We start from the raw sequence: 23,181 nt of genomic DNA, 5'->3' as shown, positions 1-23,181 counted from the left end.
TGCTCTGCTTTCTTTCCAAAGGAATTAATCCCTCTTTCTAGTTCCCCTGGACAATTGATATTTTTAGAATTTCTTCCAAGATCCAAAAATAATGGGGTGTTCTCAGGATTAGCCTTTAGTTAAATTGGATATTCTTTCCTTCCTTTTCATAATTTTGACCTCTAGTTGAGTCTGCTATTTTTAATCTCTTTCTCTAGAGTGATATTATGATTAATGGATTTACTCTAATTTGAAGACATGTACATGAAGACAGGCTGCAACCTATAAACCACAATGTTCAAGAGGTTTTAATTGACTCATCCAAAAATTTGGAGGGGGGCAAAATTTGTCCCGTTTTGAATGCAATCCTGACCATGCCCACTGTAGGTTTCCTACAAGTCCACAATAGGAAAATCAAGGGCATTTAGAATGTTTTCTAGAATTAGCTTATTGCCTTGCTTTCCTTAGTGATGCAAGCAGAGATCACATTCCTAGAATCTGCTAGAGAAAGTTGGTTGAGTCCAGAATTCAAGAGCTTTTCAAGGTATTTTGCTATGTATTGTGAATGTAGGGGAAGGCAAAAAGACTCATTCATTACACTGTACATTCTTAAGGAGTCCACAGTCTAATGGAAGAGACAATTTGCAAACAATAATATGCAAACAATATACACAGAAAGTTATAAGGATGATGAGTAGGGCCAGAGTGAAGTAGATTAATACACCCCTTCCATAAGAAACAGTAACATTTGAGCATGGTTGTAGAATTAGGGCAGGAAGGATACATGTAGTGATATGGTTGTTGGGGCTGTAGAGAAAATGGCCATAGATTTAGGAGTGAAATGAAGTGCAACATGGCTGGACTTTATAATGTAGCTAGAGTTAGAAAAGGTGGTCACCATTTAAGATAGTGGACCTCAGGATGAAAGTTCTAGAGAAGAAAGTAATAAAATTTTTATGCCATAGCTTCTGGTGGGGGCAGTAAAGTAGATGAAGTGGCTACTGTGAAGATGACCAGGGCATAGAGAGTTCTTTGACTATATACATCTACAATTACATATCCAGCATATATCTTGCTTATACATAGTTGTTTATATGTTGTCTCTTCCATTAAACCTCAAGTTTCTTGGAGACAGAAATTGATTTTTGCCTTTCCTTGTACCTTGAGAGCTTAGTAATGACTAGCACATAGTAGGTATTTAATAATGCTTGTTGATTTGACTTATTGACTACAAATGATTTGGAGAGACCTTAGTTTCCTTATCTGTAAAATGAAGGTTTGAACTATGTCCAGGGACATGCAGAGGTCAGTTCTGACAGCAGTTCAGAGAGCTGATTTTTGAACTTTCAGGGTAATATTTATACTTCAGAAGTCGGTAATCAATTAGAGTTGATTTATTGTTTTGTTGATTATCTAGAGGTAAGAAAATGTTAATAATGGAAATTAAATTTTAAGTGTTTACATACTATTTTAGGGGAGTATTGTTAAACATTCACTAGCATATCCCTATATTGATTGAGGTTGCCAAGAGTTACAGTAGATTTAAAGAATAAAGACAACATCTGAATAGAGGCTTGGTTACTGAAGGCAAAGAATGATGATGATTGAGATGATGATGATAAATGGTATTTATATATCAATTTAATCTTTACAAAGTTCTTCTTTATCTCATTTTAGTCTCATAACATCCATATAAATTACCTGAATTCTCCTTCCAGCTGTGATAGTCTATGTTCTAATGTCCTAATAGAAGATCTTCCAACTTTAAAAGGAAGGTAGTCTGATGTGATGACTGTATATTTTAAAATCAGCAGGAGTCAGGAATTCAGGTTAAGGGAAAATCTTCAATCTTTATTCTTTTTGAGGTGAAGGGAGATCGCAATAACAATGTGGGCAGCTGTGACAAGAAGCCAACCAGCCATCTCTTTCCGCTCCTCTCTCCACCCCTCTGCTTCCACCCACCAAAATTGTCATTTCCTATACAACATATCAGGATTTGCACAAAGAGTGGGCCGGGTCCATTCTTTCTCCAAGAATATATAGTAATAGAGTATGGTCCAATTACTATTTAGCCTCACGTGCTTGGGACCTCAGTGCATCAACTCGGGCTTCAGCCTATTACACTCTGATTCTCTGACCCTTCAAGGTTTTTTTTGTTTTTTGTTTTTGTTTTGTTTTTGTTTTTTGTTTTTTTTTTTTGTTAATGCTTATTTGTTTCAGTCATGTCCAATGCTCCATGACCTCATTTGAGATGTTCTTGGCAAAGATTGTGAAATGGTTTGCTGTTTCCTTTTCTAGTTTATTTCATAGATGAGGAACTGAGGCAAATGGAATTAAATGACTTGCCTAAGGATCAGTAAGTGTCTGAGACCAAATTTGAATTCACAAAGATGAATCTTTCTGATTTTAAATCCGCCACTCTGTCTGATGTACAATCTTTGAGTACTATGATCTTATAAAAGGTTCTGGAAATCTGAGGCTTATCCAATACCCAGTTGCTTTTTGTAATTAACAGCAAAAATAGAATTATAAAACTGACATTCCTGTCCAATTTTGTGCCTGAAAAATCTTTCCCAGTTAGTCTCAGGAAGATTGTATTTTGATGATTATGATTTATTACTATTTTACCATCACCAATAGAGGTCACCAAAGAAATTTTTTGTAATAATGCCACAAAAAAGACATCATTTGAATATGATATTAAGGATTTAATTTGATTCCTACAGCCCTGAATTATTTCTGCCTGATAAGAGATGAATTCTTGAGGCCCAAAGCAGCCTCACTTCCTTCTGTTATCATTTTTTGTTTTCCTTTCTCCCAAAGCAAAGATCTCCACTCTATGGCCTTTCCCTAGAAAATCAGCTGTAATCTGGAGTGCCATCTGCTTTGTGTGGCCACAAGCCAGATAACTTTATTAAAGCTGGATGAGAGACTTTACTGTTTAGATCTGGGCTGAGAAAGGAAAATGTTGCAATGATAGAGAGAGGAATATAGAGCTGACCTATATAACATTGTTTCCTTAGGAATTGGCTACACATGATTCCATTTTATACTCCATCACCCATGCTCCAAGAATAAGGAAAGAACTCCTTATCTTGGATCCTTGCAAAATCAGGAAGCTTTCACTGGATATAGGGTCTTGTTTTCCTGACCACTTTCTTAATAATTTTCTCCCTTTCTTATGATTAAGCATTACTTGAGTATTTTCAGTCTTATCCTGTAGCATTCACTTTCTCATACTACAGGCACCCACAGCTGACCAACTTCTGCTAATGGGCAGATAAATCAGTGAGAGTGACAACAGCCTCTTTGGATCATGGGTTTTATTTACAGACCAAATCCTGCAGCAGCCATCCCATGAAACAATTCCCTTAGAAGTCATATGATTTTATCAGTAGAAAGGGCATTAAAGAAGATGCATTTTCATTTGCTTTGCTCCTACATCTAAGGAATTTGAGAAATTTCCATCTACTTACAGCTAAGCCTTCCTTCTCTCCCTCATTAAAATGTAACCACTTGAGAGCAGGGATTATCTTATTTTTTAATTTGCATGGCCAGTGTTTTCTATATAGGAAACACTTTTTTTGTTGTTTACTCATTTATTTATTCATTCATGTCAAGATCTTTTATTTTAACCAGTTCAGAGTGGCATGAAAAATGATTGGTCACTGATTCAATATGATTTGATATAATGAATAGATATAACAATTCGATATAACACTGAATTTGTAATCAGGATGCCAGAGTTCAAATCCAGGCTTTGTCACTTCTTAGCTGTGTGTGACTTTTGGAAAATTGTTTCTTTCAATCTGTTTCCTGATTTATCAAATGAGTGATTAGATTAGATGATCTCAAAAGTTATTCCTAGTTCTGAATCTGATAATTTCATAGCCATATGACTCAGCTTGGGAAACTCCATGATGATTGAATAGAAAATGTGGATAGTTTATATTTAAGAAGAAATACTTATGAGAATCAAGAATGTTTATGGAAGGTAAGATTCTTCATTTCATAAATAGGTAGGACACTTAAGTAAGAATTTAGATATAGTAGATATATAGGACTTTTTAATTGTACTGATATATTTTTGTTTTTTAACATCATGTCCCTTACAAATATATTCCTTTTCCCTTCCCACTACAGATAGCTACTACTTTTAACAAAGAATAATGAGGGGGGAGAGGTTCAATAAAACTAATCAACATATCAATGGAATCTTTCAGCATACACTATGTTCTATAACTTCAAAATGAACAGAGGGAGACTCATTTTATCATCTTTCATTGGGGTTAAGCTTAGTCATTACACAGTATTCCATTTCAGGTTTTTTGCTTTGTCCATTCATAATCATTCTGCATTATTTTCATTTTACTTAATATGCATTTGCTAAAGGCAGAATTTTTTATGTTCATTGCTTTACATTATGCAATAATATCCTATTGTGTTTGTGCAGCAAAACTTATAGTTATTTCCCAATTATAGAACATGTATTTGCTTTAAGCCCTCTACTACTATATACATAGACACAAACACAGATATATATCTATATATACATACATAAAATATACATATATAATATATGCATATAGTTCTCTCTCTCATTTTTATGCATTTTGGATCTTTCTGTTCCTTGAAATATTTTCCCAGTGCTAAATTTCTGGGTCAAAGGATATGGACATTTTTAGTTCCTATTGTAGTTTAATTTCAATTTGCTTTTTAGTACGATTGGACCAATGCACAGTTCTATCAACATTGTATTAAAGTGTCTGTTTTTCCCTAACCCATCTACAGGGACTTTTAAGTCTTATTCCAAAGTCCTATTAACATAGGTATCCTTTCTTCATCTTCACTGATATTTTTTCATCCAGTATTGGTATAGTTGCCAGTATGTACTGGATGCTTATTCAATGTTCATTAACTTAGGTTGAATCAATACTATTTGTCTCATTACTGGACAGGTGTCATTGTTATAAAGTTCATTAACATGCTAAAATCTATCTGTAACTTGCAACTAGCTTTTATCAGGCTCTATAAAACCAGTCTTCCTTCCCTTTGATAATTCTTCAAATATGTGGAATTATGATATTGTGACAGAAAGTATAATAAGGGAGAAAAGTTAAATGTTTTACTTAGCTCCATAGGACATAACTAGTCAATAGACAGCCTACTGTGAAGGAGTGTGTGTGTGTGTGTGTGTGTGTTTGCTGAATATGTGTATGGAAGAACTTCACAATCAGAGCTGCAATTAACTTTCTTTGGAAATAATGAATATCTCCTTCCTGAAACTTTTCAAGAGGTTTGACAGTCCTTTGGCAAAACTATACCTTAAGTCTGAGTTTTTGCTTAGAATTGGAGTATACACCTTAAGTAGCTGAAGAGCAATAGCTTTGATGGTATGTTGCTGGCTGATGGAGTGTTTTTTCCTGGTGCACACTTCGCTAGTTCATAAAGGTCTTCCCAGATTTTTCTGAAATCATCCATAGTTCATCATTTTTAATAAAATAATAGTATTTCTTCACAATCATAATATCACAACTTGTTTAGCATTCTACAATTGATGTGTACCTCCTCAATTTCCAATTTTTTGCTACCACACAAAAGCCATTACAACTATCTTTATACATATATATCCGGAAATAATTCATCTAAGTGTCTCAGACCACAGTGGGTTGTTTAGTTCCCATAAGTCTCTAGAAGGTACCAAGTTTATATCATGAAATCAATGAAGAGATTTTCCTATTTTCTATAGTTCTCCCTAGTTTTCTACTTGAACTGATTTTTAATGTATTGAGAAAATTTTGGACCAAAGTCCCATGGATTTATGATGGGATGTTATGAGAAGGCCTTATTGTGTGCACAGATGACTCCATCTGCATCTGGAACTAACTTTTTAATTTGAGATTCAGTCACTTAGGGACCAGAGAGCAGAATGGCACCAATCCATCCATCCATTCATTTAAATATCCATCTGTCTATCCACCACTTCACTCATTCCTGCCTTCTAGCCAACAATTCATTTTTCCCTTCCCTTCCCTTCCCTTCCCTTCCCTTTCCTTCCCCCTTCCCTTTCCTTCCCATCCCTTTTCCCCTTCCCTTCCCTTCCCTTTCCCTTCCCCTTCCCTTCCCTTCCCTTCCCTTTCCCTTCCCTTCCCTTCCCCTTCCCTTCTCCCTTCCCTTCCTCCTTCCCTTACCTTCCCCTCCTCCTTCCCTTACCTTCCCCCCTTCCCTTCCTCCTTCCCTTCCCTTCCCCCTTCCTTCCTCTTCCCTTCCCTTCCCTTTCCTTCCCTTTCCTTCCCTTCCCTTCCCTTCCCTTCCCTTCCTTTCCTTCCCTTCCCTTCCCTTCCCTTCCCTTCCCTTCCCTTCCTCCATTCTATTCCTTCCTTCCTTCCTTCCTTTGTATAGTACCCATTTCTTTAAGGTACTGGTGAAGATTCAAAGTTTCAATAAGATAGGAATCTGTACCTTCATGTAAGGCAGATAAGACATATACCTAGATAACTTGATAATTTACTCCTCTGTAAAATGGGGGGGATGATGTCTCAGACACTAATATCCAAGTTTCCTTTCAAAAAAATTTTCTATGTAATTTCCATGTTCTTGTTATTTAAGATTTCAGAAGTTTCATCATGATACCCCTCTGATCAAACATCATCAGTGGTTTCCATTGCCTACTGTGAAGATCGTGTATTTTAAGATCGGCACGAGACAGGAATTCAGGTTAGGGGAAAATCGTCAGTCTTTATTCTCAGTGAAGAAGGATCGGAGGTGGAAGAGAATCGGCGATAGCAATGTGTGCAGCTGAGTCAAGAAGCTAGCTCAACCAGCAGCCACACAACCAGCAGCTCGGAGTCTCGAACCCAGCCCAATCTCTCCCAGCTTGTCTTCCTCCCTCTCTCTCTGCCTCCACCCACCAAAATCGTCATTTCCTATACAACACATCAGGACTTGCACGGAGAGTGGGCAGGGACCATTCTTTATCCAATCATGTATATTAATAGAGTATAGCCCAATTACTATCTAGCCTCATGTACTTGGGACCTCAGTGCATCAGCTCAAACCTCAGCCCATTACATTTCCCTTTCTTTTATTTTAGAACACCGGTGGTCATGCCATCCCTGACTCCTCAGGGAGGTCAGAGCCCCCAAGGGGAGGTGATCACAGCCTCCCTAACTTCTCAGGGAAGGAGGTGAAAGCACCGAAAAGGAGGTGATCACAGCCTCCCTGACTTCTCAGAAAAGGCGGTGAAAGCACTAAAAAGGAGATGATCACGCCCTACCTGACATCTCAGGAAGGGAGATGAAAAGCACCAAAGGGAAATGGGGGTTGCTAGCGGGTTTCTGGGCTGAAGGGTCTTATTATGCACAAACCCATCAGCATGGGAGGTATTACACAAGCACATAGCAATAACGCAGAGGCTATTAGGGATGACTCTCCCCTCAGTCAGTGCAGGCTCGATGTGGTGTAACAAACATGAATTGTACACGCAAGTAGCGGAATAGCAAACAATATAAATCAACATGGTGTTGGAAAAGATCACCAGAAGTCCTAGAAGGTGGGTATGTAAACAACAGTCACACATACACCTTCTTCAGCAGCCAAGAGATAGTCCAAAACCAATCTATTGTCCATTGCTTCACATGTCAGGGAATCCAATGATCCCCCTGAGTTTTTGAAGTCCTGAAAAGTCTTTTTATGTGTTAGGGAATCCAATGATTCCAGCAGATTTTGAAGTGTTGTAACAGTCTTATCATTTCTCAGAGAATCCAATGATTCCTGAGAGTTTTCAAGTCCTATGTCTCAGAGAATCCAATGATTCCTGAGGGTTTTCAAGTCCTATGGCTCAGAGAATCCAATGATTCCTGAGGGTTTTGAAGTCCAACAATCTTTGATGTCCATGAGTCAAACGCCATAACTGCCACGCTCTTTCAATGGTGAGCACAATCAGCAACAGCACCACCCGATATTTCTTGGGTCTTCTCCTTTGTTTCAAAGGTCTGCTCCGTCTCTCTGCGATGGACAAGGCGAATATGGCTCGTTGGCACCCATCTGATTCCTTCTCCACCTGTAGAGATACAAGCAAACCCTCTCCCCAAAGCAGTTAGCCTATCTGGTCCTTTCCATTCACCACTTTCTGGGTCTCTCCACATCACCTGGCGATTATCTAAAGATAGTGGAGCTGCTCGCACTGGACACTGACCTTCCGGTGGGTTATAAAACCTGTCTGCCGGAGCCAGTGCATCTTTGTCAAAAATCAAGAAGTTAATAGTATAAAGAGCTAGATTTAGAAGTTCTCTAGGGTTACCTGTGGCTCCCCCTTTCTTTTGTTTTTGGAGTAGTGTCTTAATATCTCTGTTTCTCCTCTCCACTATTGCCTGTCCTTGAGGATTAAAAGGTATGCCCGTGGTGTGTAAAATCTTATACTGTGCACAAAAGTGTGCAAAATGTTTCGAAGTATAAGCAGGACCATTGTCTGTTTTTATTGCTTGTGGCACACCCATAATGGCAAATGCTTGTATGAGGAATTCAGTGACCACTCGGGCTGTCTCTTTTGCTGCTGGCATTGCAAAAGTGAATCCTGAAAAGGTGTCTACCACAACATGGATGAAAGACAGACGACCAAAAGATTTATAATGGGTCACATCCATTTGCCAGATTTCATTGGGTCTCAAACCACGAGGGTTCTTCCCTGGAGGCAGTGTAGGGGCGTGGAAAGGAAGGCAAGCCGTACAGGCTTTTACTATGCTCCTAGCTTCCTCTTTTGTTATTCCAAATTGTAAACGTAAAGCTCGAGCAGCCTGATGATATTTAGAATGAGATGCCTGAGCTTCTTGGAACAAAGGGGTATTGACCAACATAGTTAGAAGGCTATCTGCCTTTGAATTGCCATCAAATATGGGACCTGGAAGTCCACTATGAGAATGGACATGTAATATATAGATCTTACCTGGATGCTTTCTCACTTGCTCTTGAAGTTTCTTAAGAGCTGATATATATTAGAGGCTGCAAATTTTATTTGGGCTGTGGCAATTCTTTGTACCACACCTACTGAATAGGCCGAATCAGATATTATATTTATGTCTCCTGGATAATAAGTAAGAGCTAGAATGATCGTGTACAATTCATTCTGCTGAGTGGACTGAAAAGGAGTTCTGACTACTCTCTTTATAGTTAGATCATGAGAGTACACAGCACAAATATTATGTTTGGATGCATCCGTGAAGATTGTTGGTCCTTGAAGAGGAACTTTAGAAACTTTTTCTTCAAGAGTCCATCGCCAATTATGTAATAGTCTAGTTATCTTTAATGGAGACCCATGTAAAAATTTGGAGCCATGGCTAATAAAATTTGCCACTCTGGGATGAGTCTCACAACACACATTAATTTGTGTATTGGTATAAAAGGTGTATATCTTATCAGGTCTTGTCCCAGATAATTGTACTGCTCGCTTAGTGGCCTTTAATAAAATTCTAGCCACAAGCACTGGGTAGGGTGTAAGGCTTTGTTCTGGTTGTGCCAGGAGGTTCACCCACTCTATCACACTGTGTCCTTGATGAAGGACTGCTGTGGGTGCCTCTTGTGTGGCAAAAACTGATATCTCCAAGGGTTTTTGAGTGACTCTTTCAACCACATTGGATAAAGCCAGTTCAACTTCTCTCAAAGCCTCTTGAGCTTCTTTTTTTAGCTGGCGTGGTGAATTTAAAGCACTGTCTCCCCTTAAAATGTCATATAACGGTTGTAACTGATAGGTAGTCAAACCTAACACTGGTCGCATCCATTGGATATCTCCTATCAATTTCTGAAAATCATTCAATGTGTTTAGCTTTTCTGTTCTTAAGGAGAGTTTTTGAACTGTAAGCACCTTAGGGTATACTTCATATCCTAAATATTGAAAAGGAGCATGTCTTTGAATTTTTCTGGTGCTATGTATAATTTGTAATTCCTTAGTGTTTCTATGGTCTTTTGTAGACATGCCTCTAACATTTGTTCCTCAGGTGCACATCCCAAAATGTCATCCATGTAATGTAATAGCATAACTTTTGGGAATGCTTTTCTTACTGGAGCAAGAGCAGCAGCAACATACATTTGACACATAGTAGGGCTGTTTTTCATTCCCTGTGGCAAAACTGTCCATTCATATCTTTTATAAGGCTCAGCTAAGTTAACGCTGGGCACTGAAAAGCAAATCTTTTCATATCCTCCTTATCCAGAGGGATAGAATAGAAACAATCCTTAATATCTATGACCCAAAGAGGCCATTCTCTAGGCAACTGAGTAGGAGATGGAAGTCCAGGCTGAAGAGTTCCCATAGTTTCCATCTGTTCATTCACTTTTCTTAAATCCGTTAACATCCTCCATTTTCCAGATTTCTTTTTCACAACAAACACTGGGGAATTCCAAGGACTTAGAGAAGGTTTTAAGTGTCCTTGGTCAAGCTGCTCCTGTACTATATCTAATAAGGCCTGAATTTTATCTTTACTTAAGGGCCACTGCTCTATCCACACTGGTGTATCAGTTTTCCATTGGATAGGAACAGGTGAAAGTGTTGGCAGGCCTTCAACAGCAGCCCTGCTTAAAAAACCGAAGTACTCATTTTTAACCCTAATTGCTGTAAAACGTCTCTTCCCCACAGATTGATGGGGATTTTTTCAACTATAAAAGGAGTAAAAACTCCTGTTTTGCCTTCAAAAGTCCATCTCATAGGGGCAGCACTAACTTCAGCTGCTATTGATCCTCCTACACCAGACATGTAGGTGTCTGCTTTAATCTTTGGCCAGTGACTGGGCCAGCTGGCACCTCTAATGACCGTCCGATCTGCACCAGTGTCTACCAATCCTTCCAATGGAAGGCCATTTATATAGATTGTGAGCATAGGTCGGTCAGTTGTTACAGCTGCTGTCCAGTAAATTGCTGGATTTTGTGATCTGGAATCAGAATCTGGGTGACTATCACCAGGCTGCTTATTAGGATTCTGTATGAGTAAACCTGATGCTACTATTTCTCCTGGGTGATAAGTCACACATTGTCTGCCTGTATTGGTGACTGGGATATTATCTACACATTCCCCAGTTTCCCACATCAGTATGTGGATGGACACTGTTTTGTACGTACTCTCAGGAGGTAAAATGGTCAAGCCTACTGTGCCTGGAGGCAAGGGATCCATAGGCTGGAGAGGAACAGATTTCACCTCTCCAGGGGGTATCTCAGTTGTCTCAGCTGCATACAACTCTATTCTCCCTAATTGTAATCCCTTTCTTCCATCAGGTTGCTTCCTGGCTGATTGATTGTGTAATCCCTTTCTGCCATCATATGGCTTCCTGGCTGATTGGTCATATTGGGGTATTGGCCGTCTAGGCACTCTCTGGGTGCACCATTGGCTGCCATCATGCCCCAAGTGTTTTTTGCCTGGGGCCCTGGGGCTGGGCCCCTCATCCCGTTTCCCTGAACCTGTCTACATTCTGAGGCCCAATGGAAGCCTCTGTTGCATTTTGGACATGGGATACTGGGTCTTGTTCTCCCACCCTGCTTTCTCACTCTGCCTCTATACCAACATTGAGCTTTCAGATGCCCTACTTTACCACACTGAAAGCATTGATGTGTCTCTCTAGAAGTCCCTTGCTGGAAGGGACCCTGTCTACCCATGTTGGGATCTTGGGAAGTCTGCATCATAGTCTGGCTATAAAAGGCATTTGTGCCCACTGTGGCACAGCGTCTTATGAACTCCTCTAAAGGAGCATCCTTGGGCAGTCCTAGTATAATCCTTCTGCACACCTCATTAGCATTTTCCTTAGCAAGTTGCCTTATTAAAACATCTGTTGTTGGATTTTCCCCATTAGTTCTTGTGATAGCAGTCTGCAAACGTCCCACAAAGTCAACAAAGGGCTCATCTGGCCCTTGCATTATTTTGATGAAGGCCTCACCTTTATCATTTTATTGTGAATCAGATCCACGCTTTGATAGCATTAGCAGCAATTTGCTCATATTCTGCTACTGAATAATTAACCTGTGCTGTGACGTCTGCATATGGACCTATACCTGTAGTAGGTCATGGTGATCAGCATGAACAGCATTTTGACTATTTTGTTGGGCTTGTATCCTACAGAGCTCACTATATTCAGAAAGCCACATGTAATTTTGTCCAGGTTCTAGGCATACCCTTGCTATAGATTTCCAGTCATCAGGAGTCAAGACTTAAAAAGCCAAATTCTGTAACAGCATCTTAACATAAGCTGATGTAGCCCCATAATTAGTGCAGGCCTTTTTAAGATCTTTAATGATTTCTACTTTAAAAGGAGGGTATCTTCGACTTTGTTGACCTGAGGCATTAGACTGGGAAATTACAGGAAACATAAGTGGTTGAAGCTCCCGGATGTCCACACCCTTTTCTTTGGCCTTCATTAAGCCCTCTTGAAGCCTGCTCAAGATTGGTCCCCTCACTGCCCCCCACTGCCCTCCTCCCTCCATCCCCGAGGGGTGGAGTTGGTGGAGGAGGTCAATCACTTGCTCCTGGGGTGGGGCTGAAGCCGCCTCCTGGGGAAAGGTCACCACACCTTTGCTCACTTAAGTCCCCATGCCCTGTGGGGATATGGTCATTAATCTCTTCATTGTCTTCCTCCTTAATATCATGGCTAATTTGAGGAGTGGAAGGAGCCAAGGGTTTTTTCTTTCTTCTAGGGATTCTTAGTGCTAACTGAAATACATTGTATAAATAAAATGCCTCCATGGAAATTGAATGAGGACCATATTCTCTGAAATGTATGAACATCTCTTGTCCAACCCGGGACCAGTTATCTCGAGAGATCTGCTCCTCCTCTACGATCCAAGGGGAGTTGCAGTTTAATATACCCACAAATCTCGCTATCTGTTCCCAAGTTATAAGTAACCCATGTATTTCTGTCAGCTTAATCATTGCTTTCCATAGCACCACTCTTGGGTAGGGTTGGGGGCGGGGATGGAGAGTCTTTAGCTAGCCTTTGTCCCATTTTGGCCAAAAAAAAAAAGATTACTGGTTTAGTTTTTAAGAAAATAAGTTCCTTATTTGTCTATTAACAATACTCACCCAAGTTCCTGGTCACCGGAGACTTCTTCAGTCCTTGGTTCCCACCGTTGGGCGCTACTCCTTTCTCCAAAATCTTCCGGGCCCCACGTATGGGCGCCATTTGTGAAGATCGTGTATTTTAAGATCAGCACGAGACAGGAATTCAGGTTAGGGGAAAATCGTCAGTCTTTATTCTCAGTGAAGAAGGATCGGAGGTGGAAGAGAATCGGCGATAGCAATGTGTGCAGCTGAGTCAAGAAGCTAGCTCGACCAGCAGCCACAAAACCAGCCGCTCGGAGTCTCAAACCCAGCCCAATCTCTCCCAGCTTGTCTTCCTCCCTCTCTCTCTGCCTCCACCCACCAAAATCGTCATTTCCTATATAACACATCAGGACTTGCACGGAGAGTGGGCAGGGACCATTCTTTATCCAATCATGTATATTAATAGAGTATAGCCCAATTACTATCTAGCCTCATGTACTTGGGACCTCAGTGCATCAGCTCAAACCTCAGCCCATTACAGCCTACCAATTAAACCTCAAACATTCCTTGGCATATAAGGTCCTTCACACCTTGGAGTTGCTCTATATTTTCAACCTTATCTCACATTCTTCATTTTCATTTTACCTATGTTACATGGGAAATGGTCAACTTCATATCCCCTGTTCATGTCCTTAATTCTTCTACCTCTGAAACTTTCCGTACATTATTCTATATACCTGAAATATCCTCCATCTCTTCCCTTATTTAATTTCTTCCTATCTTTTGAAGCCGAACTCATATACTATCTCCTTCACAAACTTTCCCTAATTCCCTCTGTAAGTTATAACTTTTTTCTTCAGCCCTTACATTGCCTTTTATTTTTCACCTCTCATGCACTTGTCACATAATATTATGGATCATAGAATGTAAGAATAAATACAATCCAGAGCTGGAAGGGATCTTAGAGGCCATGAAGCTTAAATCTCTCCCAGCCCCATCATTTTTACAAATGAGGAAGCAGAGACCCTGGTGGCTGGCATTTGCCCAGGGTCACATAGAAATTTGGTGTCAGAAGTGAGATTTTACCACAGCTTCACTAACTCGAGTCAATGCTCCCTTTACTGCAGCATGTTGATTTATTAATAATGCTGGTAAATTGTTGGTCTAGTACCCTGTGGGTTCCCCGCTGGGCTGTTGAGAGAAAGACTGATTATTTTCTAGTGGAGCTATTTTGTGTCAAGACAGAATTGCTGTGTTGATTATAGGCATGGCCAATGTGAAGAAAGAATAGAATAATTGAATAAAAATGTTAAAGGAATCTTATGAATCATCTAATGCAGTGCCTTTATTTTGCAGATAAGGGAATTAAGACTAAAGGAAGGGAAGCCACCTTCTTGAAGTCACACAGCTGGTTAGTGGAAGAGCTGAGATTTAAACCCACTTTACCCAGGGAAATTTCCTCACTTTTGTAGTTATGAGGAATTGGAAATAAAGTGCATTGACCATTAAGGGGCAGTGGGTAAGGGAAGGAAGCAATTAAGTACCATATTGTTGTTCATCCTTTTTCAAAGAGAAACAATGACAATAGAAGTGATATCTTGACTTGATTGTCAGTTGAATTTAAGTGAGGCAGAATTGCACAAAATCAACACACTCCCCTTTTCTTCTAATCATTGGAGTTCAATGGCATGACAAAAGTCAGGATGACTAGCAATGGCCTGGGATGCAGTGACCTTGACATTTTTGAGATCTAAGTTCTAAGTGCTTCTCAGTGCCTGCTCTAGCTGCCTTTGTGGCCATTGAAACAAATTGTTCTCACCTGTCCATATCACCCAGGGAACATAAATTTGGGGTGAACAACCTCCTAACTAATACTGCTTGTTAGTTATCTTCAACCTGATTTAGCTTCTGCTGAGATGGTTTTACAAGGGTGTATATGCTGTGACTGTTGCAGCTTCTTGGAGCCACAGGTGAAACTTGAATGAAATTAGACTCCAAAGGTAGACAAGAAAACTAAAAAAGAACTTGGGAGGATCTCATTCCAGAAGTGCTGGATCTCCTGAACACCCCATGCATCTCAAATATAAATGTTATTTGATATTACTGAACCATAAGAAACAACAAATAAGAAAAACTCAGAAGAACATGGGAAGACTGATAAAAAAAAATGCTGCAGACAGAAATAAGCAGAACCAGAAAAATAGTATATACATCACCACAATGTAAATGGAAAGAACAATTTCTACAAGACAAGTCAAAGTTGCATGCTATGTAACTAAAAAACCAAAATTAGCTTCAGAAAATAGCCCTGTGGTAGAGTCTAGGTGTGATGTGATATATTGGTAAACTTTGCTGAATGGCTTCTCTCTCTCTCTCTCTCTCTCTCTCTCTCTCTCTCTCTCTCTCCCTCCCTCCCTCCCTCTTTTAATTCTTGGATCTAATGAATGGTTCGTTGGGCAAAGGTAAGGGGCATTTTGGGAATGGAGATAATGTAAAAACAAAAGATATCAACACTCCTTTCTTCAAAAAAAAAAAAGGTGTTGGTATCACTTGCATTCTTTTAGTGGGTAGAAACAATTGGGCTTAGCATCTGCTTAGCAAGAGCAATTAGTTAAAATAGATAGTGGCCAGATGGCTTCTTCTTCTCCCTCCCACTCCCAATCTCAGTGGCTAAATCTTAGGTGACTTTCAGCCACGAGCCCTACCTGACTTTTTCCTTTCAGTGGCAGTCTCATCTACAATGACCTAGTGATGAATTAGGCTCTTTCACAGAATAAAACTTTGTTCTCAGGTCTCTCTTTCTGCAGATCATCAAATGAATTAATTGACTTTCAGGCACATTTTGTAGTGCATACTCAGGTAGGCAAATCTTGCTATTTTATTTTTGACTCTGCCCTTAATATCATTCATTCTAATATATTCTCCTATGAATAAATACAAGTTTATGTTTAAACTAAGCCTCTTGTCCTTCAGGATCTCTAAATCAGCTCTTTTAGCACAATACTTAAGTCTATGTGTAATCTGGAAAAAGAAACTGGAGTACAAAAAGACAGTTTCATTCCTAACTTCAGAGAAGTTCTTAGAAATATTGAGAAAGAATCTATGATAAAATGAATGAAACTACCTTGAATTTACCTTTCTAAATGGAAAAAAAAAAAGCTTCTACTACATGCTCCATATATTACAATAAGTAGAATAAGCCCTAGACAATATATTTAAAATTAACTAATTAATTTATGGAATAAAACAAGCATAGATTGTATAATACATAACACAAATATAACAGCACATAAAACTATAAATCTATCGCGCACAATTGCTATTTCATATATATATATATATATATATATAAAATAAAATTATCATGTAAATTTCTTTTTTTCTTTCCTTCCTCCCCGCTACTCTAGAGATGGTTACCATTAGACATAAATAGGTACACCTATATATATAAATATGTATATGCATGGACATATATACATATACACATATATACATACATATAAATATATGTATATAGGTATGTATATTGTGTGTATGTATATTTCTATATATCTTTCTATACAGATACATATGTGTAACTATATATTTGTATATACATATTCACAATACACATATGTATATGTAGATACATTATGTAAAATTGTTCTATGTATATCTTCATTTATCAGTTCTTTCTCTTGTTGCAAATAGTGTCTTTCTTCATATGTCCTTTATAGTTAATTTGGGTATTTATAATAGAGAAAATAACGTATTCATTCTTTCAAAAAATGAATTAGAAGGCTTTAAGTAAATTATCTTGGATTTTAAAAAAATCTTTCATTAATTGAAAATGAAATGTTTGAAGATGATATAAAATAATTCAAGTGGCTTGATAGTGCTTGAAAAAGATTGGAAATGGGTGCTCAGGAAAGGAAGGTAATTTGGATGGATGTTTTTTAGGTCATTGAGTTTAGATTTCAAAGGGACCTTGAGGATCATTTAGTCTAATCCCTTCATTTTGTAGATAGGGAAACTGAAGCCTAGTGAGGAAAAAAAATATGTTCCCTCTGTCCCATCCAAAGGGAGATTTACAAGCAGCTGCTCTGACTTCAGTTTCTGGCTCCTTACCTACACTGTCAATAGCAGTTAGGACACATTTCTTCACACTTGCAGTGTCAAGTCAGAAGCAACTGTTGTGATGAATTTGGAGCAAGAGTGTCTGGGATCAAATCCTAGTTTTGCTACTTATTACCTGTGCCACAAATAAATAAGTATCTAAGGCTATATTTGAACACAAGTCTTCTGACTACAGATAGCATATTCTATCCACTGTACCACCCAGGGAAATTTTATTCAATTGGATAGTTCACTAAAAATTATAGTTTATCAAATTAATATAGTCACTTTGGGCTTAATGTTTTTCACCTGGTTTACTCTAGTCGGATACTATTGTTGAGAATGGAGAGATCAAAAAAGGACTAAATGGGCAAGTGACAAAAGGGAAAAAGAAGGTAGAAAAGCAGAAAAAGTGTTCTTTTTTGAAGGAAAAAAGTGTTCTTCAGAAGTTTGTCTCAGACTGCCTCCATTGTTTGCCATTCTATACAGTCCAGAATATATTGGGCATAGATCAGAAGAGACAATTAATCCTGATCTGTTACTGGCCAACTGTAGGAATTTTGGCAAAATCACTTTCTTTTTCTGGATCTTATTTTCCTCACTTATTAAATGAAGGATTTGGACAAAGTGATCTTTGAAGGCAAAGGCCAAGGGTTTTTGAAGGTTCTTTTCTGTTCTAAATTTCTGTGGTTCTAGAGCACAAAATATTAACTCTTCTCTTTGGCTTTCTGAGTCCTTCATAACCTTCATAACACTTATCTTTTTCAGCCTCATTAAAAATTACTTCTTTTCCCACACTCTGACCAGTACTCCATCCATTGTTGACATGCCTTTGCATTGGCTATCTCCCCATGCCAAGAAAGCACTCATTTCTCACCAACATCTCATAGAATCCTCCTACTTCCTGCAAGATTCAGCTAAAGTATCACCCTCTGAATAAAGTCTTTCCTGATCTTTCTATATGTTAGCATTTCTTTCCTAATTGCATTGTATTCAGGGATACATGAGGTGTTCAGGAAAAAGTAGCACCTCTAGCATGAGGACTTGCTGAATCCTTTTCAGGATGAGTTATGCTTATCTACCTTTGGGGTCCACTTAGCACTCAATTTCCACCTGTGGCTCCAAGAAGCTGTCTTATGTGTACCTAATAATCCTAAACCAGATAGAGGGGTAACACACAGGCTCCAGACCCATTGATGAGGAAGGGGATGTCTACCTAAAGCATGTAAAGATTTTCCCTGATGGAATGGAAGGATGAGAATTTTTTGTTCCAATAACTTGGAAAGAAGTTGAAACAGGCTTTGTGAAGTACTTAGAGCTTAATCAGATATGGAAGATGCTAAGAACATCAACTCTGTATTAGGCCATAAAATGTCATCTTACCTTTTTTTTTTTTTTTTTGCCACTAGAATTTGATGACCCTGGAAGACAGAGTGAGATTGTGCAACTCTATCTCACTTGAATCCAATTAAAGTCAAGACATCACTATTATTTTATCCCAATGTCATGTTGTCATTGATCCTTTTTGAAAATGGAGGATGAAGAATAACTTTGTATTTAATTATACTGGATTTATTCTCTACATAACTATATATCAATATGTCCATTTCCTAGTTACCCACTGCTTAGCTACCCTAAAAAAAACTTTTGCGCTGCGGTTAGTTGGTTATGATTCATAATTACATATCCATAAAAATTATTTCAGTAAAGTTCCAATCACCAGGCCACCCTGGTTACCTTTCCTTGCCATGGACTATTTCTTTATTAGAATGTAGGGGTATTGAGGGTAAGGATTCTTTTTTGCTTTTGAATTCCTATCCTCAAGTTCTTAGAATAGTGCCTGGCATTAATAGCAGCAAAGGCTTAATCAACACTTGCTGATTATTCTAAACTAGCAACCCCCATACTATGAAGGAAATACCATTTCTGAAGTACAGCTACAGCTTGGAAACTTTATAAACTTCTAAATTCAGAGGCAGCTAATATCTTAGAATAATTCTTGAAGCAATTTACTAAAAGAAGCTTCATAACTGGTTTTCCTCATTTCCAGGACAGATCACTCAATACAAGGAGCCTTCCAGGCATTTGAAAAACAAAACAAAAAACAAAACAAAACAAAACAACAAATGAAAGGATGAGGGTGGGTGGGAAGATTTTCATGCCTGTTAGGAGTGATTTATAAAATTAACAAATTTCACTTGTGATTATAAACTTTCTGGTAACTGACATTCATTATGTATATCCAAAATGGTAAGTTAAGGGAGCCTTTTTTTGGAGGCTTCAACCCTTAGTGAGGCATTTTGGAATATTTGTATATTCTTTTCTGCTCCCATGATTTTGCATAATTAACATAATTCTTTTGCTTGCTCTCTGGCTTCTGTTCTCAGAGGGGCGATATTAATTCTTTTCTATGATCATAGTAGTTTCTATCTGGAAGAGCTCTCTTTTTTCTTTCTTTCTTTCTTTTTTTTTTATAATTATAACTTTTTATTGACAGAACCCTTGCCTGGTAACCAGGCTTTTTTTTTTTTTTTTTTACAACATTATCCCTTGCACTCATTTCTGTTCCGACTTTTCTCCTCCCTCCCTTCACCCCCTCCCCCAGATGGCAAACAATCCTACACATGTTAAATATGTCACAGTATTTCCTAGATACAATATGTGTGTGCAGAACTGAACATTTCTGTTGTTGTACAGGAAGAGTTGGATTTGGAAGGTAAAAATAACCCAGGAAGAAAAACAAAAATGCAAACAGTTTACATTCATTTCCCAGTGTTCTTTCTTTGGGTGTAGCTGCTTCTGTCCATCATTGATCAAATGAAACTGAGTTAGATCTTCTCTTTGTCGAAGAAGTCCACTTCCATCAGAATACATCCTCATACAGTATCATTGTTGAAGAATATAATGATCTCCTGGTTCTGCTCATTTCACTTAGCATCAGTTCATATAAGTCTCTCCAAGCCTCTCTGTATTCATCCTGCTGGTCATTTCTTACAGAACAATAATATTCCATAACATTGGTATACCACAATTTACCCAACCATTCTCCAATTGATGGGTATCCATTCATTTTCCAATTTCTGGCCACTACAAAGAGGGCTGCCACAAACATTTTGGCACATACAGGCCTCTTTCTCTTCTTTAGTATCTCTTTGGAGTATAAGCCCAGTAGTAGCACTGCCGGATTAAAGGGTATGCACAGTTTGATAACTTTTTGGGCATAATTCCAGATTGCTCTAGAATGGTTGGATTCATTCACAACTCCACCAACAATGCATCAATGTCCCAATTTTTTGCATCCCCTCCAACATTCATCATTATTTTTTCCTGTCATCTTAGCCAATCTGATAGGTGTGTAGTGGTATCTCAGAGTTGTCTTAATTTGCCTTTCTCTGATCAATAGTGATTTGGAACACTTTCATATGAGTGGAAATAGTTTCAATTTCATCATCTGAAAATTGTCTGTTCATATCCTTTGACCATTTATCAATTGGAGAATGGCTTGATTTCTTATAAATTACAGTCAATTCTCTATATATTTTGGAAATGAGGCCTTTAGCAGAACCATTAACTGTGAAAATGTTTTCCCAGTTTGTTGCTTCCCTTTTAATCTTGTTTGCATTAATTTTGTTTGTACAAAGGCTTTTTAATTTGATGTAATCAAAATTTTCCATTTTGTGATCAATAATGATCTCTAGTTCATCTCTGGTCACAAATTCTGGAAAAGCTCTCTTTCACACTCCTTTCATCTTATGCTGATGGTGACTTGGCTTTTGAAGAGACACTATCCCTGGTCATCAATACTCTCTTTGTATTTTCTTTTCTCCTTCCCCACTCCACCCAGATTTTTTGGGCAAGGAACAGGAGTAGGTTTAGACTGTACTTAATCCTCACTGTCACTTTCAGAACCTCCTTCTACTGCCATTTCTGTAAATTATCTTCTCTTCTGAGGCTCATTCCATCTGTCTCTATCACTCTTTCCAGATCCTGGCTTCTTTTTATTTATTGGCTGCTGGGACATTCTTGCTCCTGTTTCATGCAGTGTGACTCTTTGTTTTCCATCTCCCTCAGTACTGTAGCCCTGACCTCATGCTTAGAGATCCTGATACCTATTTTGTTAACTCTGTCAAACTTCTTGAGCTCTCAGTTCAATTTCCTCTCCTGTCAAGAGCTATACTTTTGATGAGGTCTTAGGTCACTAGGTGGGGCGGCCAAGAGAGTCTGAAGTAATGACATAATTACTCTCTGAGGTAAACAGGGAAGGGCACTGATAAGGATCAATTCAACCTTATAGTCCCACCTTCTGTGGAGGTCTGGGGTAGCCCCACCTTTATGTATCCAGTTAGAAATCCAAGTTATGTGGAGCTCCTGAGGTTTATTTTCCCTTATAAATGTGTTCATAACTCGCACTGATGAGGTACAAAGGAGATCAGGGAACCAAACGATGAAGTATGAGAATTGGGGATGGGAAATCCCCCCTAGGGAGGTGCAAGTCCTATATGAAAAAAATCAAATCTGTATGCAAAAAGGGATTTTTATTGTTCACTAAGAAGGAAGCTTCATAGCAGGCAAAACTCCCGATTAGGAATTTGGCAAAGGTTAGTTAATAGACCCCTGATTCTATCGGATAAATCTTGGCCTGGGGGCTGGGGAGCAGTTTGAGCCACTCAATAGAACTATTGACTGCCTTGGGCCAAGATCCCCAATTGAATGACACCACTTAATTTGGGAAAGGCTTGTCTGGGACCACTTAACTTGGGGAGGGCATTGTCTGGGACAGGTATGCTTTTCCTGGGGTTTGAGAGTTTCCCTAAAGGGGGAACAGTTTACATCCAGCCCCTCCCAAAGTTACATAATTTTTCCCAAAAGATCTCAGTTTATATCATTTCCTCCCCTCAAGCAACCCCCCCAAATTCATTTGGGGTAATGGGATGAATGTCTCATCTTCAGTATCTACTTCAAGCTGACAAGGATCATAGAGCTGTCCCTACTTTCACTGGGTATTAGGTCAGGCGGGGAAGTGTGAGATCTGAAGATTGCAGCAGCTCAGGCCAGGAGATGTGGAGTGTTCCATGATCTTCAAGCTGAAGGAGTAGTTAAAAGTTCCTAGCTTGGACCCTAGAGGAAACAAATCTCAGGAGCAGATTAAAAGCGGGGTATCATCCAGGGTGAAGATAGTGACATTTGAGAATTGGGCCTTTTGCAAAAAATGCATCAGGTTCCATCTGTGGGCTGCCTTAAGGATGCTAATGTCCAGCCCAACAATCCTGAAATGCTCCCATTGCCCACTTTACTCCCTAGCTGAAAGGCCAAGGAGTTAACTTCTGGCAGGGGCCATAGAATGACAATCAAGAAAAGTAGAAGAGAAAATGCCGGGGGTAAAGTTCTCATCCTTAGAATGGGAAAATTTAGGTAGGAGAGTGAGAGTGTGAGTGAGGGAAAGAAGGATGCAGATAAATTTCACCCTTCTTTTCCCAGAGTGCTCACAGGAGTACTCTGAAATACATGAGAAGTAAAAGCTGGACTATTTGCCTCTCTGCAATGCTAAGGCATTAGCAAATGCCTTAATGCCTTCAGTGTCTTCTTAGTCCAGCAGGGAAAAACTTCTATCCAATTAGTAAAGATGTCAACAAAGACCAGAAGCAATTTTAAACCTCTACAAGGGGGTATATGCATAAAGTCTATTTGCCAGTCTTCCCCTGGATATGTGCCCCTTCTCTGAACAGAGAATAGAAGAGAGGGATGTCTAATAGCTCCCTCAGGATTTACTTGGGCACAAACTGGGCAGGCATGGCAGATCTGCCTGATTGTTTCTCCCAACTTGTGACCAGTGAAAATGTATTTCACCAGGGATTGGAGAGCATTTCTTCCCAGGTGTGTGGCCTAATGAAAACCAAAGATAAGTTTCCACTGAGTGGCCTCTGGGATTAAGAGTTGGTTTGAGGATGTTTGAAACAACCAGAAGGAGAAAAGATGTACCTCCTTTCTTCTGCAAGGGTTTTTTCCTTTGAACTATAGGAAGGGGTATAAGAATCAGGGAGGTGGGGAATTAAAGGTGCCATGGCCAGAGGTAAATAGGCAGCAATTTT

This window comes from Sarcophilus harrisii, chromosome 2 (genome assembly GCF_902635505.1).
Source record: "Sarcophilus harrisii chromosome 2, mSarHar1.11, whole genome shotgun sequence".
NCBI classification, from domain to species: Eukaryota; Metazoa; Chordata; class Mammalia; order Dasyuromorphia; family Dasyuridae; genus Sarcophilus; species Sarcophilus harrisii.
This window is presented reverse-complemented; position numbering follows the sequence as displayed.